This window comes from Podarcis erhardii, assembly GCF_964252035.2.
Source record: "Podarcis erhardii genome assembly, chromosome: 6".
Taxonomy (NCBI): Eukaryota; Metazoa; Chordata; class Lepidosauria; order Squamata; family Lacertidae; genus Podarcis; species Podarcis erhardii.
Genome location: NC_138510.1, coordinates 73,838,189 through 73,864,002, shown reverse-complemented (window position 1 = coordinate 73,864,002; position 25,814 = coordinate 73,838,189). Strand labels below are relative to the sequence as shown.

The 25,814-nt window shown below is 43.7% G+C and overlaps 1 long non-coding RNA gene across 1 annotated transcript in view; it reads right to left on the bottom strand.

Annotated features, from left to right (window-relative positions):
• The window catches only part of LOC309344037, a 196,211-nt gene that overhangs the window by 84,178 nt on the left and 86,219 nt on the right, over positions 1 to 25,814 (bottom strand). Inside the window, exon 2 of the long non-coding RNA XR_014157567.1 lies at positions 8,515 to 8,605. This is a non-coding gene — a long non-coding RNA (uncharacterized lncRNA). The remainder of the gene's footprint in view (positions 1 to 8,514; positions 8,606 to 25,814) is intronic.

Genomic DNA, 25,814 nt, shown 5'->3' with positions numbered 1-25,814 from the left:
ATCTGTAGCTGACCTGAGTGTGGAGTGGGCAGTACTTCGATTCCTAGTGAGGCGACTCCATCTAGGCAAGGAAACCCACAAAGCGCGTCTGTGAGTGACTGAGTGGATACTTCACAGGGCCATACAATGGGAGTTGGGGGTTCAAAGGGGGAAAATACACCTCTTGAGTGTATGTTAAATAATTTTAAGAAAGCCTTCTCAGGGGCATATGGAGTCAAAATGACGCCAGAGCGCTTGAGAACGTTATGTGAACTAGAATGGCCAAAACAAAATACTGGATGGCCATCTCAGGGAACTTTTGATATAAATTTAGTGAGCAAACTTTGGACTGATATCGCCAAAGAAACTGGAGGGTGCCCAGAACAATTTCCATATATAGATTCCTGGCTGAGCACATTAAATAAAAATCCTCCATGGATAAGGGAATGCAAAGTCAAACGATGCAAATTATTGGCTGTAAAAGCCGAAGCTAGGAAAGGAATCTTGCCAAATAAACTCAAACCCATTTTTGAGGGGCCAGAGGAAGAGGTGTTTCCACCTCCACCCTATGCTCCACATCGAAGGGAGCTTAATCCAAACACTCCACCAGTTGTAACCCCAAGGCAAGAAACTGGAATGAATAATGGGAGTGGAGTCACAGAGTTTGATTCCTTGATAGATTATGATAAATATCTTCAGGAGGCATTGGAGTCCTATAATAAAGCCCAAGCAGAAGTGGTTATTCCACCTGTGACTCCTAATAGACCTCCATCTACAGTCTCCTTTAGTGGAACAACTGATTGCCCACCCCAAACCCCTGTGCATCCAAGTCCCAGAGAAATATTACAGAAGTTACAGGGAGACCTTGCTCGGTCAGCAAGCAATACAGCCAGGCGTATAAAGCTGCTAAAAGAACGCCTTGCGACAGATACCATCCCCTATGATTTGAGGCCCCTAGAGCAAAGTGAAGAGAAAGGTCACGTAGTAGCCCCTCTTAGAAGAGTATTTGATGCACTTGAGGAGCCTGCGCTGGTTAATGGGCAACCCGGACCACGGCCACCTCGAACTTCGACCCTGCAATATATTCCATTCACAACTACAGATCTGATGAATTGGAAAACACACACCCCATCTTTTGCAGAAAAACCTCAGGCTATGATGGACTTGGTGACTTCAATAGTAAATACTCATAGTCCTACTTGGACAGATTGCCGCCAGCTCCTGAATACTCTGTTCACCACTGAGGAAAGGAGAGACATAATTGAAAAGGCACAGATATATTTGCGTGAGCAGGCCAGAGGGGGAAATATTTATAATATTGACCGTCATCTCCAAGATAACTTTCCCTTGGAAGATCCTAATTGGGATCCAAACAATGCAATTCACCTGGCCAGACTTACCACCTACCGCCAGACACTTGTGCAAGGTATCCGCAGGGCATGCCAGAAGCCCACTAATATGTCTAAAGTCTCAGAAGTAGAACAGAAACCAAATGAGAGTCCGGGAGACTTTTTAGAGAGGCTGCAAGAAGCCTATCGTATATGGACTCCTTTTGACCCTGAAGCCCCTGAAAACAGTAGAATGATTACTGCTACATTTGTGGCCCAGTGCGCTTCTGACATTCGTAAGAAAATTCAGAAATCAGAAGGATGGGAAGGGATGCTGATGAGCCAAATTATGGCCATTGCACGCCGAGTTTATCGGAATAGGGATGAGGCTGAGAAGCAAGAGAAGAAGAAGTGGCAGAAGGAAAAGATGGTAATGCTAGCCACAGCAGTGAAGCAAGACCACCGCCCCTTAAATGGAGGGCGAGGGCGAGGAAGGAATCCACCACTGGGAAGGAATCAATGTGCAAATTGCAAGAAGGAGGGTCACTGGAAGCGGGAGTGTCCTGAACCCCTGAGGTTGGAAGAAGTACGCCCAGGCCCAGGCCCAGGCTCCGGCCCAAGAAACCAGGAACGGGGACGGGGAATGATCCGAGATGGAAGATATCAGAGACCAGGACAGGGACGGAGTAGAGACAATTTCATTGGACTGGCAGAAGAGGATTTTACTCAAGACTAGGAACGACCGGACTCCATAAAGTTAGGCTTCCAGGAGCCCACGGTCACGATTCAATTAGGGAGCCATTTAATAGACTTTATGATTGATACTGGGGCTGAATACTCAGTACTCCCAGAACTATTGCAGAAAAAGGCATCCAAAAGTGTAATCATTAAAAGTGCCACTGGACAGTCAGCTAAGAGGTCTTTCCTCCAACCTTTGGAATGCCAGATTGGGGGACATCGTTTAACCCATCAGTTTTTGTATATACCTGAGTGTCCAATACCTCTCTTAGGCAGAGATATGCTGTCCAAATTGCAGGCCCAAATCACTTTCACTCCTCGAGGTCCAGAAATGAAACTGCCATCAAAAGCAGCAGGAATAATTACCCTCTCAGTACCTAAGGAACAATCATGGCGCCTAATGTCAGCCTTGCAAGTCCAACCCACATTGGATACAGAATTAAACAAGCTCCTCCGAACTCTACAGGTGCCACCAGGAGTATGGGCCGAAAATAGCCCACCAGGAATGGCTAAGAATATAGCTCCAATTGTAGTAACCCTAAAACCTATGGCTACCCCTGTATCTGTAAAGCAATATCCCTTACCCCGGCGAGCAGCAGAGGGCATCCAGAAACATTTGGACCGCCTATTAAAATATGGTCTGCTTAAGCCTTGCCAATCAGAATGGAACACACCCCTTTTGCCTGTTCGAAAACCTGGGACAGATGAATATAGGCCAGTGCAGGACTTGAGGCTCGTAAACCAGGCTATCGAGACCTTGCACCCAAATGTACCAAACCCATATACCTTGCTGAGTTTGATCCCACCAGAAGCAACATTTTTTACTGTATTGGACTTGAAAGATGCATTCTTCTGTTGCCTGCTGGCACCTCAGCACAAAAGGCTGAACTTATAGGTTTAACTAGAGCTCTGCAATTGGCAGCCAGATGTAAGGCAAACATCTATACTGATTCAAAATATGCCTTCTTAACCCTGCATGCACATGGAGCTCTATGGAAAGAAAGAGGTCTAATCGGAGCCCACGGGAAGGCTTTGAAATATGGACCTGAAGTAGAAATCCTGTTAGAAGCAGTATGGGCTCCAGAACAGATTGCTGTAATGCACTGCAAAGGTCATGGACGAGGAAGGGATCCAATAACCAGAGGAAATCATGCTGCTGACAAAGCAGCCCGAGAGGCAGCCCAAAAGCCTGTGGGAGGATTTATAGCAGCCCTCATACCAGAGGTAGTTCCAGAAGATGTTAAACCTCACTATACCCCAGAAGAGAGGAAGTGGGCTGAACAGGAAGGAGCAGTTGTGAAGGACGGTTGGATGATCCTGCCGGACAATAGGATTTATGTACCTCATCATCTAGCAGGCACAATTGTAAGAAATTATCATGAATCTACTCACCTTGGCGGTACTGCAACTAGAGAGAGTCTCAGTCGGAAGTTGTATATTATTAATCTATCACAATTAGCAACTTGCATTTCACAGAAATGTGTTCTTTGTGCTAAAAACAATCCCAGGCAGGGACCGGTACAACCTCCTGGAATTCAGCATGTGGGATACGTCCCCATGGAAAGCCTAATTGTGGACTTCACAGAGCTGGTCCCTTCTAAGGGATTCAAGTATCTCCTTGTGTTTGTAGATACTCTTACCGGATGGGTTGAAGCTTTTCCCACCCGAACTGAAAAGGCACGAGAGGTAACTAAAAGACTCCTCACTGAATTGATCCCAAGGTTTGGATTACCTAGATGCATTGGAAGTGATAATGGGCCAGCGTTCATTGATCAAGTAGTACAAGATGTATGTCGAGTCCTACAAGTAAAATGGAGACTGCATACAGCATATAGGCCTCAGAGTTCAGGGAAAACTGAAAGAATGAATCGGACTCTGAAAACCCAATTGGCAAAATTAACCCAGGAAACGGGATTGGGATGGGTAGATGTGTTACCCATAACACTGTTTCGTGTTCGGTGTGCACCCACAAAAAGACTTAAGTTGTCACCTTTTGAGCTCCTGTATGGGAGACCGCCCTCCTTTGTTCAGGATATTCCAGCTGACCTTAAACAAATAGGAGATCATGTGACACAGGGACAAGTGCAATCTCTCTCCCGTGTTTTTGTTTCTCTTAACAGGTGGGCCCTCGAGCGCACGCCGTGCAGCATTGCCGAGCCGATTCATCAGTTCCAGGCTGGCGATAGCGTATGGGTGAAAGAGTGGAAACGTGATCCACTTGCACCTAAGTGGCGTGGCCCTTACACCGTCTTGCTCTCTACTCCAACAGCGGTGAAGGTAGCTGAGGTGACCCCCTGGATTCATCACTCTCGTTTGAAGAAGTCTGAAGGCAGTTGGACGTGCAAAGGTGACCCCTCTAATCCTTTAAAACTAACTCTCTCCAAAAACCCCTGTATCTAGCCCTACCGGGAACGGGCTAGGTCACGGGCAACATTTGACGACCGGCCTGCTGCAGCCACAACCTGGAAGCTGGCTGACCTGCGCACGCCTGAAGCTTGAGGAGCGTCTGAACCAGCGACTGTGAACGGAAAGATTCTCTAATACAATTGATTGACTGCCCCCCTTGTGGAACAATTATCAGAGATATTACTCATTGGGGATCCTCGGGATATATGTTTTGGTCTTGGTGGTTCCCCATTTCTGTCACTGGGGGAATTATATTGGGGCTAATAATTATTTGCTATCACAATAAGGTAATCTTTTGTGGAAGGAATGCATATACTAGACATCAACATGATTTTATTATTAATCCTGATCCCTTGGGAAGGGGAAGGGTCCTTGAATCTGACCAAATTGGCTAAATATGGATTCAGCCATGACCACAATATGTGGGTAGGTTTAGCTGAAATGGTAGCTAATGTTGCAAATAGGACCAATTGCCTTGTTTGCTCTCTTGGGCCAGATGATTCAGAGGGAGGTATGCTCTTATTACCGATACCATTAGATGCTATTGGTATGGTAAGCGAAATGCCACACCAAACTGAAATACAGAATTTCCCCGGATGGAACTCAACTAAACCATTACGAGTTATACCTGTACAAGGGGAATTCTGTGTACATAAATCATCAGATGCAGCTGATTCTCCCATGATAGGCTCTTCTCATTGTCACTATACTTGGGATTATAAGAAGAATAGTCATACCTGGGCACACGGTACTACCTATCGAACTCGGAATACCTTGCCCTGTGCACCTCCTTTTATTTATGCATGGAAAGTGGTGTGGAACATAACTGTGACAGAGAAAGGCAATCTAACATACTGCACTGTAAACTCTCTACCCCTTTTGGTATTTCGCCTTCTGTATTCCCCGTACCAAAAACCTCAGACCCGATGGTTGTGGTGGATATGTGGAGAATGGGCGTACAAGAAACTCCCTTCCAAATGGAGTGGGACTTGTTTCTTGGGTTGGGTATTACCACCAATGTGGATTATGCCCACTAGTTCGGCCAGGCGAACACGAAGGAATGCTGATATTTCTCATATAGCAGGAGGAAGTACCCAAAGTTGGAGCGGTACTGATGATTGGCCGCCAGAGTGCATTATAGCCTATTATGATCCTGCCTCCTGGAATCCTGGTGAGCTCATACAAGGGGCACGGGATCCTATTTATAATCTAAACAGAATAATTCGATTGCAAGCAGTAGTGGAACTTGTAACCAATGCAACGGCCCAGAGTTTGAGACTTATTGCACAACAGTTGGATGAAAGTAGAGCCGCCATTTTGCAGCTGAAAATGGGAATGGATTATGTACTTGCCAGGCAGGGAGGCCTATGTGGAGTCTTGAACTTGACAGGGAATGCCTGTTGCTTTAACATTTCTGATAATGGTGAGGCAATCCGTGTGTTGGCCACAAAGATGGAGAATATAGCACATGTCCCAGTACAAACATGGGAAGGATGGGATATGGGATGGCTCACCAATTGGTTACCTAATGTCACAGGACTCAAAGGGATACTATTGTCTTGCTTGTTTTTCTTGACAGTAGTAGTATTGGTTTTATGTATGATGCCATGTATCATTTCATGTTTTAGAAGTACAATTAGCAAGATGGTTTCAAATGAAACTCTACCTCATATCATGGCCCTATACAGAGCTTTACCTCAGGAATATGATGAAGGTCAAGCTATCAAGGACACTTGGGATGAAGGTCCTTGAGCTTGAAAGGGGGGAATGAGGCACCTAACCATAAGCCTGCATTTTTATCAAAGCTTCTATATATTTCAATCAAGGCTTGTATTTAAAAATGAGCTTAAAAAAGGATTTTCAAATGTTTCATGCCAGGCAGAGAAAAACCTTGGCCATTCTCCTAAGACAAGAGGGCCCCATTGATTTATAGTAGAAAAACAATTCTCAAAGTCATAAAAAGGGAGAATTACATATGCTGCCCCAAGGCTGAGAAAACACCATTAGGAATGGGGAAGATAATACCAATGTGCCTCCCAGTAAAATGAGCCAGATCTTCTTTCTAAGGTTGAAAAGCCAGGAGCAAATGGAAAGAAAAACATTTAGCTAGAAGAAAGAGAGCATTTTTGGGGAAGTCTTTTTCTAAAGCCATTCTTTCTTAAACTGAAGAGGCTTCTTTTAAGAGCTGTTTTACTGAGTTTCTTCCTTTTTACTTTGAAAAGCTTTATTCTTTTAAGACCTATGATAAATGTATGAAATATATTAGCTTAAATATATTGGCTTAAATGTAATTATGCAAAGGATTTAAGGAATGCTAGATTCTTATTTCATAGAGTCATATTGCAATAGGAGACCAGAGGGGCAAATGAGCCTAGCCCCCCCCCGCCAGACAGAAGACGCCATCCAAGCAGTCTTGATATATAGTTGTCAGGCATTTTGTTTAGAAACATTAAATGAAGGAAATCTTTCAATGTTGATGTGAAACTCAAGATCCTTGACATCTGTTGAACATAAAAAATGTAAGATTAAACATTTGTTTTAGAAGGCAATAGGGCAAGGAGGGCAAGAGGTGAGCTGGTAATTAAGATTCCATGTAAGATATATTATTACTTATATGTCATATATATAGCTCTTTGTCTCCCTTATAAGGGCAAGGAAATGGGTGTATCTTTTGTGGGTGTATCTTTTGTGATTGGTTCTAGCAAACAGCCAATAGGAATTTCAACCAGGCTGATTGGACAGAGGCAGCCACAGGAGGAGCAAAGGGGGCTGGATTAAGGGAATATAAGTGCTGGCCAGAATGGCAGGAGGCCAGGCCAGAGCTTGGTAACCACGTACCACTGAGCCTCTTATTTATTTGTCTGACAAATAAATTACTATTTTAATTTCTCTATTGCTGCGTTGAATATTTCATTCCAGCTAAGCGTTAACCACAAGCAGGGTGCTACAGTGAGAGTAGCTTCCAAACTCCACTGAAAGGGAAAATGGAGTGCCCTCCCCCTCCCCCTCCCCCTCCCCCTCCCCCAGTTGCCCTGGGCATCCTAGATGTGCCACTTGGTCCAACATCCAAATGCTATCAGAGCTAGGCCTGGGCGATATAACGATATATCACCCAGGACCGGTGTGAGGAGCAGACAGTGATGTTGGCTTCACTCTGTGGTACATCGCTGGTGAAACCACCCCCGCTCCTGAGTCCCTCTGCCAGCAACGCTCGCTGGGGGAAGGCAAGACACTTTTCCAAAAAAAAATTTTTTATTGGTTTTCCACAAATTTTAAAACACACAAACAAATAAACAAACAAACAAAAATCTTAACCTTATTAAAACTAATCTTATTAACATTGTTAAGCGACTTCCTCGTACCCCCTTGGTTGAATTTCAGTGTATATCATTTTAACAGTTTTCCAAAACCTATATTCTCTTAAATTAATTTATCACTTAATCTCTTTCTTTCTTTCCTAATCTAAATTTCAACATATTAATTTATCACATTACGTATTTAAATCCTAAGCCTATCTGGTATTTGCAAGCTTTTCCAATTAATTTAACTTAACATATTTAACTAAATAATCTTTAAATTTTGTCCATTCTTCCTGACAAGACTCTTGACTCCCTCCAGCGGCACGGTTTCACCAGGAATACACCAGCTGAGTGAAACCACCATCCCACTCTGGCCTCACACTGCGCAGAGGGAGAAACAAGCAGCAGCAGTGAGGCGCTGATATACAGCTTGTGCCCCCCCCCCCGCGTCTTTCAACTGCTTGGCTGAGGAGTGTGTGGTTGCCGCTCACCTCAGCCAAGCAGTTAAAGGATCCCCCAGCCCGGTGCTGGCTCCCGTGCAAGCGGGGAGAGCTCCGGGGATGGCTCTGCCAGGGATGGGGAGGCTCGCAAACCAGCTTCATTGTCCCAGCTCACTAGGCGCTGGAGTGAGAGCTGCGGCAGTTTCACCCAGTGCCTCGTGGGCTGAGGCCAATGCAGCTTGTTTTTTAAACATACAGTGGTACCTCGGGTTAAGTACTTAATTCGTTCCGGAGGTCCGTTCTTAACCTGAAACTGTTCTTAACCTGAAGCACCACTTTAGTTAATGGGGCCTCCTGCTGCCGCTGTGCCACCAGAGCACGATTTCTGTTCTCATCCTGAAGCAAAGTTCTTAACCTAAGGTACTATTTCTGGAGTCTGTAACCTGAAGCGTATGTAAACTGAAGCGTATGTAACCCGAGGTACCACTGTAGCGGTATTTTGCCAGACCACAATGTTTGACTGGTGATACACCACAGTGTCGAAAAGCTGACATCGTCCAGCCCTAATCAGGGCAACACCCAGCCATTCATTAAGGGGCAATACTAAAGAGTCCCGAGTTCCTTTGGGACCTTCTTGTTAGGATATAGTTCCGTTCCATCTTAAAAGGGAACAGGCATGACTGTTGTGTGTCACATGCCTGTTTACTTCCAGCACAGGCTTGCTGGGAACTTCCGTTTGTATATTGCTTTTGCTTTACTTGCTGTTTGCTGGAGACGAAGGGAAGCAGACATGTTTTTTCCTTTGTTCCTGAACTATGCTGAATAAACGCCTGTAAATAACGCTTACACATGTCTCTGTCCGCCACTTCCATTGTGAGGATTTATTCACTCTGCTGATAAGAGCCTGCCGAGTCTCTAAACGTATCTGAGGCTCGTGTCGCTGATTGATGCTGTTCCAGAGATTGCCCGGCTGCTGGCCGGTGGCTGGAGCCAGCTGGGGGCCTGCCAAATGCCCCCGTCTCCCCGGCAGTATCCAACACTTCTATCTAGTCCCAAATCTTTCTGTCCCACATCTTTTCCAAAAACAGACTTCGGTTGCTTCTAGATACAGGCATTGCATTGCATATGGGTCATTCGGGTAATATTTTTACATGCACATCAGCACATTCTGCCCAACCAGTCATGGCAGGTTGCCCTCAGAAGGTTGGCCAACAGAAAAGATGGGCCTTTGGCCAAAAACTCAGCCACCTCAAACTAATTGGGTAATTTCAGTATACACATAGCCCCAACTGTTTTGTTCTGCTTTCAAATAAATTGTTGCTGTTGTTGTGGTGCTTGTGCGGACTTTGATGCACAAGAGCATACTTGGCTTATTCTTATCAGACCAGGTAGGTCTGATCCCAATCATTCGCAGTTTCTCACACTCACACGGTTTGTGAATGAGAGCATCTGTGCTGGCTAATTTCCCACAAATTAAAAAGAAATGTCAGCTTAAATGCAACGCTGCCCATCTTTGCTAGCGAAAATGAACAGCTTCTACTTTTTCAGCTGCTCAGTGGATAACGACATGTGATGGGCAACGTTGCATCTGGTAGATCGTGTTAAACATACAGATGTATTTTAAAGATGCTTGCTTTTATAGTATGTGACATGATCATGTCCTAAGAAAAAACATGAAATGACTATGCCCATAGAATTATTATAGACAGTGAAGTGTTCCATATACAATGCAGATTTTCACAATAAGAAAGTAGTATCCAATCTGAATTATGTAATGATTTATGAACTGTGCAAAAACCAGCCCCAGCAAAGTCTAGGAAAGATGCTGACAGGCACTGTGCAATAAAGACATGATTGGATTTAATTAAAGAAGATGAAATAAAATTTGCTTTTAAGTGAAGACATCAGGCCACACTCAGGGGAATGTAGTAACAAATTTATTTTAAGCCACTGAAAATGAGACCATCTAATGGTTCTTGGGGAGGCCTTTCCCAAACAATAATGGTTCCCAGCATGCACATATGGTGGGTGGGGGGGAATCTGTACATGTACCGCATGTTAAAATCTAAATGCAGTCCCTGTACCCAAATGCCTTTTATGCAGAAATGTTACTGTAAGGCTGAAAAGTGGAAAGTGCAGCCTGAAAGATAGTAAAATGTTGTATTAGATATTCAGTTTGTCATTAATGTTTCTTGTTTGTTGGGAAAAAATCAGGATATCCGAAAGCCGACTAAAATTTAAAAAAATCACATTTTGGGGTCTTCCTAAAAAAAAGCTTCACAACTTTTGGGGTGTCCTGATTTTTACATTTTGAAATATGGCAATCTCAGTTTTTTATTTCCTTTCAATTCATTAGGCGAAATCACACTGAGAACCAGATCCAAATCAGAAACCAGGACAGCTTCTCTAAATGAGGAATGTCCCTGGAAAGTAGGGATACTTGGAAGGTCTGCTCTGGGAATCTACACTTTTGGTCATTGGTGCTATGCCATCACTTAATTTTATAGGTGAACTGAGTCATTGTCAATGTCCTGTGGAGGTTATGTTAACTGTTTCTTAAGATAGAAATATTAAGATTAATTCTCACCATCAGATAAGCTATTTAAGTAGGGTTGCCATATTTTGAAGAGCAAAAAAGAGGACACATTTGCCGACTTTTAACTACGGATTGCTATGACGACTCTACCCATGAAAAGGAGGACATGTCCTGGAAAAAGAGGACATATGGCAACCCTGCGTGAGCTGTTGTAGACGTACAGTGGTACCTCAGGTTAAGTACTTAATTCGTTCCAGAGGTCCATACTTAACCTGAAACTGTTCTTAACCTGAAGCACCACTTTAGCTAATGGGGCCTCCTGCTGCTGCCGCGCCGCCAGAGCAGCTTCTCATCCTGAAGCAAAGTTCTTAACCTGAAGCACTATTTCTGGGTTAGCAGAGTCTGTAACCTGAAGCATATGTAACCTGAGGTACCACTGTATACCTATGTGTACACACAGATGGCAGGGGACGTGTGTGTGCTCTGTGTCATTGTGCAAGGCCTGAGTGTGAAAGAGAAAAGGGTGACGTCACCTCTCCCCTCTGTCTCCTAGATCGGAATCAATTTTCTTTAACATTGCCTGCAGTAGAATGAGGAGTCATGTGGTTGTGATGGCTACACAAGGAATATGAGCTAAGTCTTGGACCCAGCAAACAGATCAGTCCTCTTGAAACCTATCCTGGCATTACAAATAATTTCAAGGTTGTTAAATCCCAGAAGAGATTCTCTATTTGAACAATTGAGGTTTTCTAAATGAAAGCTAAAGCTCGTAAAAGCAGTATGTTAATTAGATTAGAGGTTAGTTCTTTAATCTGTAAAGCCTACCTAGATGACTTCCTTCAAAACAAATGTAACTCAAAGCAGATGAATGGAAAAATCATTAATTAGGGTTCTGTCCGTGTTATTTCAATATCTGCAGAACAAAATGTTCCAAGTTGAAAAGTATCCATTCGATGCAATTTTACTGGAGTGAAAATATTCTGACATGGTGCTACCGCTGGATCAGTTTCTTCAAGGAATATGAACTGTCTGGAGACCAAGCCAAAAAATGAAATATGCCTTTCAATAAATAAAAACAGCACAAAGGCCATTGCGGCACTGAGAATTCTTGCAATGTCTCATTTCTAAGTAGATTGTCAGCCAGTTAATACACTGACAAAAGTGGTTGGCAGCAGATCCTTAGCATTTGTATCCAAACATATTAATCTGAATAATTTAAGGTGCAATCCTGTACTTGTGAAATGCAACCCCATTTAACTCAACAGGTAAATTTTTTTAGGAGTGCAATTCTTGCTTCATTGGGACTTAGGTAAAGGTAAATGGGTAAAGGGACCCCTGACCATTAGGTCCAGTCGTGACCGACTCTGGGGTTGCGCGCTCATCTTGCTCTATAGGCTGAGGGAGCCGGCGTTTGTCCACAGACAGCTTCCGGGTCATGTGGCCAGCATGACTATGCCGCTTCTGGTGGACCAGAGCAGCGCACGGAAACGCCGTTTACCTTCCCGCTAGAATGGTACCTATTTATCTACTTGCACTTTGACGTGCTTTCGAACTGCTAGGTTGGCAGGAGCAGGGATCGAGCAACGGGAGCTCACCCCGTCGCGGGGATTCAAACCGCCAACCTTCTGATTGGCAAGTCCTAGGCTCTGTGGTTTAACTCACAGCACCACCCACGTCCCATTGGGACTTACTTGGTAGTAAAAAGGTAAAGGTAAAGGACCCCTGGATGGTTAAGTCCAGTCAAAGGTGACTATGGGGTTGCGGTGCTCATCTCGCCTTCAGGTCCACAGACAGTTTTCCAGGTCATGTGGCCAGCATGACTGAACCACTTCTGGTGCAACAGGACACTGTGACGAATGCCAGAGAGCACAGAAATGCTGTTTACCTTCCTACCGCAGCGGCACCTATTTATCTACTTGCACTTTGATGTGCTTTCGAACTGCTAGGTTGGCAGGAGCTGGGACAGAGCAATAGGAGCTCACCCCATTGCAGGGATTCAAACCACCAACCTTCCGATCAGCAAGCCCAAGAGGCTCAGTGGTTTAGACCACAGCGCCACCCACGAGACACCACAAGTAGGGACAGAGGCACATAAGACCAACCTTCTAATTATCTCTTATCAATGTTTATCTTTGTTCATTCAACCTTTATACAATAAAAATCATAAAATTACCAATCTTGATCTCTAGTTAGCTAGCGAGCGAGCTATAGTCATACATTTGACCCTGAATGCCTTGGTACTCGGATGCTTTGGTTCCCAAACGATCGAAACCCGGCAGTGAGTGTTCCAGTTTGAAAACGTTCTTTGGAACTCAAATGTCCAACTGGGATTCCGCGGCTTCTGATTGGCTGCCGGAGCTTCCTGCAGCGAATCAGAAGCCACGCTTTGGTTTCCGAATATTTGGAAGTCGAAAGGACTTCTGGAACGGATTCCCTTTGACTTCCAAGGTATGACTATATCTATCTATGCTATGGAGATATGTAACCACTCAATAATGGAGAGGGGAATTTGTAGTGCAAGATTTGAAAATGTTTATGGGGATTAAGGCCTTAGAAACAATCATGTCCACACCTTCAAAGAGAACGAAACTTCCATGTTGCTAATCTGCACTTTAGTAACTGAACATAAGTGGCCATCATGGGACGTGCATTCAGAAAACTTCACCACAATAACCCTGCAAGGGAGGCTATATGGGGAGACAGTGGCGGGCCCAAGGTCAGCCAGCGAGCTTTGTGGCTGATTGGGGATTTGAACTCTGGTCTCCCAGGTCCTGGTCCAACACTTTAACCCTGCACCACCCTGGCTCTTGTTTCCTTTCATGTGGCTATGTGCCATTTCCTTTCACATGACCAATATCAACCTTGGCTGCGTACCCCAAGACAGGTATGCATTTAAATGCAGCGAAATGGTGCTTTAGCTTGTGGACAGTGTATGATACTAGATATCGTTGACTGGCTGAAGTGGTGGTTGGCGCCAGCTGGGGAACCCCCAAGGGAAGAAGGCTCAAAGCCCGGAGACTGATGGTAGGATAATGGCGAGGTGGTCAGAGGGAGAAGAGGAAGCAGCCTGGGAGGATGAGCTGAAGAAGTAACAGGATTTAGTGAGCAGGAAGAGTCTGTGGCAGAGAGCAGTCCAGAATCAGAGGCAGAAGTGGAGGCTGGAGAGGAGGGAGGGCCAGAGGCAGAGATAAGTCTGGCTGGTGAAGAAGCCAGGGTGTCTCCTGCTCCTGCTGCAACCAGCTCCCCTTTCCCCTGGTCTTCCAGGACCAGAAAAGGTATGAAGATGGAGGAGCCACTGCAGAGAAGGCCCCGTTCTTGTGTTGCAACCCTCCAGATTTCTTGAGGAGGCACACGAAATACAAGTTCTTAATTAGAAAATTGTGCCTGAAAAATATAGTCACAGATCAAGCAAGAACATTTTGAATTAACTTTCTATGAAGGGGTAAAGGCAGCAGAAGCAAATGTTGGGACAATAAATTGGCCTCGAGCCTCTTATTCACAATATGTTAAGTGCCTGGGAGCCGCTGGAGGACGGTTCATTTCCTCACTGTGAAGCTGTCATCACAAGCTGGGGGCGATATTCCTTGTTAATGTGTCCTGTTTCTGAAAGAGGTGATGCTGTTGTGAGCTGTATTTTACAGAAGGGATTCAAGTGCATACTGGAAAGATAGGTTTGTGCAATTAACAGAGATCAAAGCACGCTGTCTCCCGAGCTCAACGACTCAATTTAAAGCAACGGGCCTTTTGACGTTTGGAATGCAAATGAGGAGGAATGCAGCAGAAACACTCCTTGTAGCTGCTTTTTTGGTAATCCGCTCAAAAAAGTTGTTGAGCTTGGCAAAGTTGTTGGGGGGCGGGCAAAGAAGTTCAGCTTTGAGACTCCTTTGGGTAGTGATAAAGCGGAATATCAAATCCAAACTCTTCTCTGTTCCCGACGTATGGCAATCCTAGTAACCACGCTGAAAATAAGTCAGAATGAATGCTAAATAAAGACCACAGAGAAGCTAACCTCTTCATAGGCTCTGTGCAAATAAATCAGGGTGCATGCTGAGTAAATAGGCCATCTGGATTAGCCCTTAAAAGGTGAGTTGAGCCCCATGTATGAAAATACGTTTAGTCTTCAAATGAAACACTAGATGCTAATGGTCACTCACACAAAATTATTCCACCTTCTGTTGAGTTCAGTTGAAAACAGAACAGGTTCTGCTTCTCTATAAATACACTTGAAAGCCTGCTTTCCTCCTTCAGAGAGACATTTCCCCAAATGTTTTCATTTTTGAGGTGGAAGTACTTCACATTTTTGAAAAATCAAATCTTCTTGGACATTCACATGTAGAGCTATCTTTAAAATTATATGTGTAAAAACACTTATGTTGTGAACTCACCAGTTGAGGCCACCAGTTTTTGGAAAACCCATTCTCACTGAATTTCAGAATGTGTTGAGGAACAGTGAAGTTCTAAAATGACATGTACTGCTGGAAGATGGGCTTTAACTTCCTGAAATTTTCACTCTAGAACATGCCGAGAATCACAGGAAAAAAAACTTCTATGAAAGTACGTACATGGTAAAAGCTTGAGGCCCCAAAAATGTTGAGCTTTCTTAAATGAAAACCCAAAAGTTGTTGCACTTACAAAACGTGATTTTTCAATTGACTTGCCTAAGATCCAGGACAAAGCGCCACATTTTGGAACCCCCCCCCCCCCCGACGTCATTTCTGCCTTTGAAATCCTGGTAATGTCAGGGAAAATCTGGACATATGGCTACCCTATTTTTGCATCTGTTGTGATTGTAGAAATGACTTTTGCATGCCTTTCTACACAATGGAGAGATTGCATGGAGATAAAGCAAACCCTTCACATATGTGAATTATCCCTATAGCGATAAAATTATTAAGAAATGTGAGTAAGACCTCTGGTCAACACTTTTACAGCAGGTTGTTTGAAGATGAAAAAAGTTAGATCTGTAAAGTGCTTAGTATACTTTAATAAACGGCAGTGCCATCTGATGGACATCTGCTCAGGAGAAAGACTCGCTGGGTTAGGAGTGGGGTTTACTCCCAAGTAAGTAAGCAGACATAGGATTCTAGCTTACACACAACCTCTGAGTGGTTGGTTTTGCCAGTCCTGTGAGCCATTGCAAAATTAGTGTGTGAGGTGTTTCGAAGAAAAAGAAGAAATTCCCACTGATTATTCTACCAGGATGCTGAAGTTTCTTATTTCACTTGCCGCAGCTAAATGAAAATCCAGATTGGTTACACATGTGCATAGAGAGATATAAACAGCTCTTGCATACTTCATGGAAGAATTATTTATTTATTTATTTATTTATTTATTTATTTATTTATTTATTTAAAGTTTATTTTGGGTTTTCAGGTTACAAACAACCAGAAGGAAAACAATTAAGACACAGTCAATAAATCCCCTTTGACTTCCCTTCTCCCCTTGTGTAGATTCTTACGTCAACATTTTCTCCTGCATCTCATCTGTTATTCCAATTCTATCTTGTCTTTAATTAATCCACCATTCAACTTTTAGCTACAAGTCTCATATCAATCCTACTAATACTTTTAGCTGTTTACAATAGGTTTTTAAAAAAATATTAATTATGTATCTCCCCCATTCCTTATTAAAAATTAGATATTCCTGATTCCTAAATCTTCCGGTCAGCTTTGCCATTTTGGAGTAGTCCATCAGTTTTATCTGCCATTCTTCTCTGGTAGGGACTGGGGTTTTTTCCATCTCTGAGCTAACAAAGTCCGGGCAGCATAGATGAATAGTCTCTTCTGGTTTCTTGGAATTGGAAGAAGAATGTATTTAGGTGATTTGGGGAACTCATGAATTCATTGCCCGCTTTTCGTGGCCATCTAAACAATACTTTTGTGAAACATTAACAATGTTATCGCATGACTAGCATGTCTGGAAACTCCTCAGCTATCACCTTAAGGGCAAGGTTTTTCTTTTAACAAAAAGTTTTTTATTGGCATTATAGGTTTATAATAACAGGAACAGCTGACTCAAAAAAACATTCTACTTCTTGGCATAGTCTAGTCATACAGAAGAATGCAGCTTATGGACTGTTTGTTCTAAAACAATTTGTGGAATGGTGTTTTCATTTTACTGGTCTCCTTAAACAATTTTTGGAAAAACTACAGGCAAGTACAGACCCTCCAAGTTTCCCTATTTTCCAGGGACATCCTTGATTTAGAGAAGTGGTCCCAGTTTCTGATTTGATCCCAGAATGTCCCGCTTTTCCTTAGGAAATCCCTATTTTCACTGGACAAATGTTGGAGGGTATGGAGTTATCTGACTCCCGAGCTATCTGAAGGCAATCCTGTTTAGGGAAGCTTTTTCAATATTTAATGTTTTCTTATGTTGGAAGCTGCCCAGAGTGGCTGGGGCAACCCAATAAGATGAGTGGGGTATAAATAGTAAAAAAATTATTATGGAATAGGATGTCCGTATTATCATTGGAGAAATGTTGGAGGGTATGCAAGTATTCCCCTTCCCACAACAGTTGTCAGACTACATAAGGATTATTAGTCAGATGCAACTGATTGTATGTTGTGAGAGATGAGTTAATCAAAGAAGATTGTTGCTGTTTAGTCGTTTAGTCGTGTCCGACTCTTCGTTCTGCCAATGCCTCAGTTGCTGTTTGCACTGGAGAGGAGAGTCTTCGGCCCATGTGTCTTGTCTTCTGCATTAAGAAAAGACTTTGGATGTTGGCCCTTGCTCAATTAAATATCTGGCCTTTGTTAAAAAAATTAGTTTTTAGGGCTTTAAATAATATGGAATCTATTTGGTCTGGTTTCAACTTTGCACACTACGCCTTATGCTGGTTTCTTGCATTCATGAATGCATATCTAAATTATGTCCCATGTAATACCCTGGGTAATCTAACTTAAGTATTATGAGTAGTGCTTTGTTTAGAGCATGCTTTTGTGCGCAGATTCTGGAGCAGGAAATCGGTAGATTTGTTTCAGATTTCTCCTGCTCTCATTATCCTGTTTCCTTTGCATGCTCACCAGATGCAAGAGGGAAAAAGCAAGTAACATAGTATTGCCATTAAAACATCCGGACAGAAAAGTTGGTGAGCCTTTTCTCTTTTTTAAAATGCATTTTTTATTAAAGATTTCTTGGTTTACAAAAGTATGTGCAATGCCTCTTTTTTTCAAGTTACATTTTTCTACAGATCAGTTTCATTTGTTGAGACATTAGTGTTACATTAGGAAGAAAAGGGGGAAGAGGTGGAGGGGACCATGGTGGGTGGGGGTGGGGTGGGGATTTCTATTTTACTTAATGTATGTGTGGGGTTTTGTGTCAGCGTTGCTTGTGCAAGTTCTTTGCTATTCGCTTGTGTTCTTTTGGTGGTGAGAGAGGTTGGGGTTGGCCTAGGGCAGGGGTCAGCAAACTTTTTCAGCAGGGGGCCGGTCCACTGTCCCTCAGACCTTGTGGGGGGCCGGACTATATTTTGAAAGAAAAAAAATGAACAAATCCCTATGCCCCACAAATAACCCAGAGATGCATTTTAAATAAAAGCACACATTCTACTCATGTAAAAACACCAGGCAGGCCCCACAAATAACCCAGAGATGCATTTTAAATAAAAGGACACATTCTACAGTACTCATGTAAAAACACGCTGATTCCCGGACTATCCACGGGCCGGATTTAGTAGGCGATTGGGCCGGATCCGGGCCCCGGGCCTTAGTTTGCCTACCCATGGCCTAGGGTGTGGTTGTTTGTTTGTGACTGTGAAATATACTTGGAGTCGAGAGTGGATTTCATGCTCTTTATTCAGCTCATAGTGGTGAGGAGGAATGGAAGTTCCCCCACAATGTCTGCTTTATATACATTATTTACACAATGGGCCCCACATGATTGGCTAATTCCTGGATTCTCCTGTAGGCCAATCAGGTTGCGGATTCACTTCCACCTGGAGCTGGATTGGGTGGCTCCTGTGGACCAATCAGACTGCTGCATTCTGGATCCTATTGTTCTAGGACCAATCAGACTGCTACATTTTGGATCCTATTCAACTCAGTACATAACAGATTGGCTGTTGTGAAGTTTGTTTTCATGTGTGAGTGGGGTGGGTGGGTGGGTGTTTTTGGATCAGATTAGCCATATTGATTTGTATGCTGTTGGTGGATTCTTGTCGTTGTCTTGTTGGGCTGTGTATGTGATAAGCTTTTTTGAGTTTTGCCCAAAATTGCTGAGCAAAGGAATTGCTGGCTGGGGCTGCCATTTTCCTGAGCATTTAGGCGATTTCTGGCCGGACACTGCTTGCGGCTGCAGTATTCCAGATACTGAAATTCCGGACATATGGCAACCGTAATTAACATCTCTCTAGATGAGTTAAGAGGCAGACAGTTATTGGACTGGGTGGGATGGGAAGGGGCACTGAAATCAGTTCCTTATGTTCATTGGGGGTGGGGGAGTCAAAAATACATTTCCCAGAATAGCTTTGTGTAGGGTTAGGGTTTAGCACCATAATTACTATGAAGATTCTGAGTGGGCAGCAACAGAGGAATTTGAACTATACCGACCTCGCTTTGGATCCCTTACATCTTATAGGAGTTTAAGATGGTGTTTCTGTGCTATCTCATGAAATGAGAGAATTTAAGAAGAGTCCTGCTGGACCAAAGATCTATCTAGTCCAGTATCCTCTTGTCCATGGTGGTTTATAGGAAACCAACAAGCAGAACATGAGAGCAATAACTCTCTCGTACTGTTGTTGCCTGCTGTCTCTGATACAGGTGATAGGAAGATTGGTAGTCATTGCAGGTCCCTTTACAAGATACCAGTAAGCTGAGCCATAGCCTCCCAGCACCTGAAAATGACCAATAGCTGATATCGTTTTGTTGTTGTTTAGTCGTTTAGTCATGTCTGACTCTTTGTGACCCCATGGACCAGAGCACGCCAGGCCCTCCTGTCTTCCACTGCCTCCCGCAGTTTGGTCAAACTCATGTTCGAAGCTTCGAGAACACTGTCCAACCATCTTGTCCTCTGTCGTCCCCTTCTCCTTGTGCCCTCAATCTTTCCCAACATCAGGGTCTTTTCCAAGGGATATTGTTTTATCGGGTCCTCCCTTAAAGAGGGCATGTATTGCGGTGAGACCTGGGCAACCAACACCCTGTGTGGTGGGTGGGTACTACTGGTCAGCCACAACAACCGATTGGTCCCTCGAAGGTGGATGCAATCTGGCCAATGGGACGCAGTCCAAACGGTTTGAGGGACCTATTTATGCCCATGCACGTGACCCAGAGCTTCCTCTTTCGGCGCGTGCATTCGGAACACCCACCCACCTCTCCCTATATTTAGGGCTTGCGCTTGACCTTGCTATGCCGTTGTGTGTCTTCTGTCATTGGGACAGGGGCACGGCAGGAATTTCCCCCACTTGGCTGATTGGCTGTTGCCATTTGGGTTTCGCCTGCCGCGTAGCAACTTGTAAGCTTGCGGATAGGCTCTGGTTCGGGTGACAGGGATGGGAGAAGGCTCTCGCCATCCCTATGTGAAGGGTATTCTGTTAAAGGAATCCAGGGACTCGATGGTTTGGTCAACCCCTGTGAGGGGGTTGTGCCCATACCTGAGTCCAGGGGGACATTTGGGTGGCGGAGTTAGCCCATTCCCTGCTTTCCACTTATCCAAGTGTTCACCCTTGGTTGACCTACGCTGGAACCCTGGGTCAGCGCTACCTGCATGGCAGGGAGCTAGTCGAACCAGAGCCTATGCAACCAGTCACTTTCTGTAATCAATAAAGTGGCCTAAATTCTGCCAAAAACCAAAACCAAAATTTGAGTCATGTGTGAATTTATTTAGGGGGGAGGTTTCGCAAAAATGGGATTTTGTTGTAGTCATTGCTCCTTTATACAGACTTTTATCAATTTATCGTGACCTACTCTGAGCGCCCACGGAATCAGAAGCTGGGGAACACATTTCAGTGATGTATATTTTAGTATTTTCAACTGGATTGTGTCCATACAACCTGGCCAAAAAAGTAGAAGTCCTTTGACTTCAGTAGGAGTGAAATCATCACATGCTTTAACCCTCTCTCGGCAAACTTTATAGCATTTATAGCAACATCCCTACTGAGAGAACATTTATGACCAACATGATCTACTGTTTTCATCCTGTTCCTCAGAGCATCTTCAATTTTTTTTCATTGCTGGAAGCCTCCTGCCCTGAAGTGAAGGGGCTCCTGCCAAACAATGCAGAAGTCTTTAATTTTCAAGCCTTTCCGCCTCCAGCCATCTGAAAGATAAATACTCTTCCTTCAGCTTCTGTGTCACGTTCAGCTTGTTCTAATTCTTCTACCTGGCATTTTCTTCCCATTGGCCCCTTATTAAAAGGTTCCCATACTTATTAAAAGTAGATTCCAGGAGCACTCCTTAAGCTTTCCAGTAAAATAATAAGCATGGACTTTGCTTTTTCCAAACCCTACATTGTAACTTTGGATGACACCACTTAGCCAATAATTCAAAGAATATGTGCTTGGCTTGAGCAAGCCACAGATATTTTCCTCTTTTTGATTTCCCCAAATCTCTCCTGATCTTGCTACTGTTTAAGTGGGCTTCCACTAGGAATAGGAAGGGAATTACTAGTTAAGGTCAGGTGAAGCTTATGCCAAGTTGGGCGAGAATGGTCCAACTATTCTTAGGGTTGCCATATCCTCAAAGGTGAAAACGTGCACAAAGTTGTTGAGCTAAGGGACCAGGGAAGAGAGACGGCGGAAGAAGATTGGAAGAAATTTAAGGTCTATCTCAGGAAATATTGCAAAATTAATGAATGCTAGAATGACGTGGATTTAGAAGTTAAGAGGTTTTCAGTGATAATGATTAAGTAAAAGGAAAAGAAAGGTGAAATATTAATTTGAGAATAAGGGAGAGGATTTGTTGAATTGATAACTAGAAATTGGAATACAGAAAGGGGAGGTATGAGGAGGTCAGGGAACTAAGGAATAACAAAATAAGGGACTGAAATTATACTTGTTTGTTGTGTGTATTTGTTTTTATTGTTGTGTTATTGTTTTTTTTCTTTTTATTGGTAATATTTGGAAATTTAATAAATATCTTTAAAAAAAACAAAGTTGTTGAGCTTTTCTTTTTGGGAGGGGGGTCAAAATTGTTGAGGGGAACATCTGCCAAAAAATATTAATTTGGGGGCTTTTTCATAATTTTTATGGATTTTTTTAAAAAAATACCTCTTGCCGTATGTCCAGGTTTTCCTGGACATTTCGCAGATTCGGCAAAAATTCACACAGAGGCCTTTCTGCTGCCCGAATCCCAGCCATGTCTGGAAAAATCCAGATGTGCGGCAGCCCTAACTATTCTTGACTACAAACTCAAGCTAGATGGGTTGAGAGTTTGCCCCACCTAAGCATCTCTAAAATCCTGAAGCTCCCCCCATGACATAGAATTCTCATTATTTAAAAAGTGAACTCCTATTCACGTGGAGGAAGCCTAAAAGGCCATTCACGGTTAATAACTCATTCTCAAATTGCTTGCCCCTCCAAAAAATAAAATTGCCCCCCTGTGTGGCATGTGCCCCACGTTGGGAACCGTGGCTCTAGATGCTCTTGGACTCCAGTTTCCATCAGCTGCAGCCAACATAGTTTATGACAGGCATAGGCAAACTCGGCCCTCCAGATGTTTTGGGACTACAACTCCCATCATCCCTAGCTAACAGGACCAGTGGTCAGGGATGATGGGAGTTGTAGTCCCAAAACATCTGGACGACACCACGTTGGCTGCCCCTGTTGTGTGAGAATTATAGTAGTCAGAAGCCCCAGTCTAGACAGTCTGACCACCACAGGCTATGTATAGTGTAATGCAGATACAAATAAATTGTCCCACCCATACGGACAAAAATGTAAGAGAAGAAGCAAAGCTCCATATGCATAGAAATGTAGCACATCGGGAAGATTAACCTAGCATTCTTCTCCTTGACATGCTAACTTTCCAGAGGCACTTCCATAATGCAAAAAAAGAAAAGAATTAAGCCTTTTTAATCACATTGATTGCAACAGGTTGAAGAGTTCATCATTCTGTGTTAGATTGTTTTTGACTTGGGACTGCACTGAAGCATGCAATTGTCCTCTTGTGACTTGAAGTGACACCCAGGAAGTCTTCTACCACTTGATATTTCCAAACACATACCGTATTTTTTGCTCTATAAGACTCACTTTTCCCCTCCTAAAAAGTAAGGGGAAATGTGTGTGCGTCTTATGGAGCGAATGCAGGCTGCGCAGCTATCCCTGAAGCCAAAACAGCAAGAGGGATTGCTGCTTTCACTGTGCAGTGATCCCTCTTGCTGTTCTGCCTTCTGAGGTTCAGAATATTTTTTTTCTTGTTTTCCTCCTCTTGTTGTCTGGTGCGTCTTATAGAGCGAAAAATACAGTGACTGATCCTTCAGAGTGAGCCTCTGTTTCCTTTCATTTATCAAAGTGCTTATTAGCTGCCTTTCCCCTGCCCCAAGGAGACTCAGTGAAGTAATACATATGCTGCAGAACGTATTACAAAGCTTGCTAAAACAAAACCATTATGGCCAAATGAGATTCAGAAGCATCAGGGAGTTAGGTAAATTTGACAGATCTCCCTGCGTTCATGTTCTATTAAAACAGCATTTCTCTCACTTTTGACTGGCAAATGAGATTTACCCAGAAGTCAGAAGCTCATCTTTCTTCAGGGTTGCTATTTAAACATAGGGGAAGTTCTACTCTTCTACCTGGGTTGTCTTTTCTTATTTTCTTAAATGCAACGAGAACTGGTGTTTTGTGGACGTTCCAAGGAACAGCATGTGGTGGGTGGAGGAAGAAAATGAACAGAGACATGTTTATTCTATATATTCTAGAGGACCACAGGGAGTGGCATCTCCATATGCTTGGTGAAATCCCTGGACCTAATTTATTCGCCAGTTTTATCGTACGTCATACGCATTTCATAGTAAATGAAATGCAAGTGGAGCATTTTAAATGGTTTATTCCATCCTTACAGCCATGCACCCCCCCCCCCAATCACACTTATTTTCCCTTTTCCTCTTTGCACGTTGTTTGACACTAAGCCAGGGAAAGCAGTCTTGGTCCAGTAGTATCCGAAAGAGCTTGAAGAATGTTTCGCCCAACTGTTCCCTCTGCGGGAAAAGTTACAATATTTAAACGATTGTACATTCCGCTGTACAATATACCATATCTTTTGCTCCATAAGACGCACTTTTTCCCTCCTAAAAAGTAAGAGGGAATGTGTGTGCGTCTTATGGAGTGAATGCAGGGGGGAGGCAGGCAGGATAAGTCCCCAAGAGCCGCACACAAGCTCTACATGGCTCTTGCGGGCTTTTCCCCAGGAGGGAGAAGGGTCTGACATGGTCCGTCAGTCCCTTCTCCCTCCTCGTAGGAGTCAGTCCCTTCTCCCTCCTGGAGAGGTTGCGCACGGCTAAAGAGGAAGCCAAGATAGCACGCAGGATGGATCGCGCTCGCTGTCTTGGCTGCTTTAGCTTTGCACAGCCTGTCTGCTGCTCTTTGGGGATGGGGGGGGGGTGGAAATAATATTTTTTCCCCCTTGATTTCCCCCTCTAAAAACTAGGTGCACCTTATGGAGCGAAAAATACGGTACATCCTTTACAAATGGGCAGATTTCTGATGCAGTGCTGTCACGCAGTGCTACCATATAATATTTATGGTATGCAAGAAAATCTGTTTACGAATGAGGGGGCAGAAAGAGAAAGCAGAACCTTTGGGGCAACCTTTTGCATTGATGTCTTCATCTAATTTCAATATGATTCAGCTGCACTCTGTGGTGAAATTTTCTAAATTTGATGGCAAAGCAGCTTTTGCCCCAGTCACTTTGTTCCTAAGGGAAGCAAGCATGCAAGCTTCAAAAAGTATGCAGATGTGCTAAGGAGAACAAGAATACACACTATTTCAATATATTTTTACCATATTTTTCGCTCTATAAGGCGCACCAGACCATAAGACGCACCTAGTTTTTGAAGGAGGAAAACAAGAAAAAAATATTCTGAATCTCAGAAGGCAGAACAACAAGAGGGATCGCTGCGCAGTGAAAGCAGCAATCCCTCTTGCTGTTCTGGCTTCTGGAATAGCTGCGCAGCCTGCATTCGCTCCATAAGACGCACACACATTTCCCCTTACTTTTTAGGAGGGAAAAAGTGAGTCTTATAGAGCAATAAATACAGTAGATAGCAACTTCATGGCACATACAGTATCATGACCTCTGGTGCATTGCATCTTTAGTGTTGCCAAACGTCCTGAATTTCCCGGCCATACACAGAACGTTGCTGTTGGAAGCAGTGTCCAGGCAGAAATCAGCAAAATGTTCCTGGGAAAATCTGGACATATGCCAGCAACGCAACTTTTGTGTCCAGATTTTCACTTACTGAAATATGGCAATCTCTACTCAGCAATAGGATTTGTTGTCATTTACCTCGATTTGCTGTACTTTCAACACAGTCTTTTGTTTAATTAATTTCAGAAGCAAAAAACCAAGGAGGACAAAATTGATCCCAGAGGCGATTCCACTGTTGACAAATGTGTGTGCCAAACGTCAGATTCCACTCGCTGAGGAAGTGCTCCAGCACCACTAGAAAAGTCTTATTTGTGGGTAGAAATGAGCACAGCAGGCCTTTTGATTTTGGCCAGAGTATTCATAAATGCCGGTGTCCCTGAGGCAGAAAAAAGAAATAGCATCTGGCCCAAATTCCATTTATAAAAAATGTATAAGCTTCTGCTGTTGGCTTCTTGATTTGGTTGGCGGTCCAAATTTAGCTGCTTAATCCAAAAACGGTAATAGTCATTCTTGGGGTGTCACTCCATATGTCATCCATAAAAGGTAAAGGTAAAGGGACCCCTGACTAATAGATCCAGTCGTGACCAACTCTGGAGTTGCGGCGCTCATCTCGCTTTATTGGCCAAGGGAGCCTGTGTACAGCTTCCGGGTCATGTGGCCAGCATGACTAAGCCGCTTCTGGCGAACCAGAGCAGCACACAGAAATGCCGTTTACCTTCCTGCCAGAGTGGTACCTATTTATCTACTTGCACTTTGATGTGCTTTCAAACTGCTAGGTTGGCAGGAGCAGG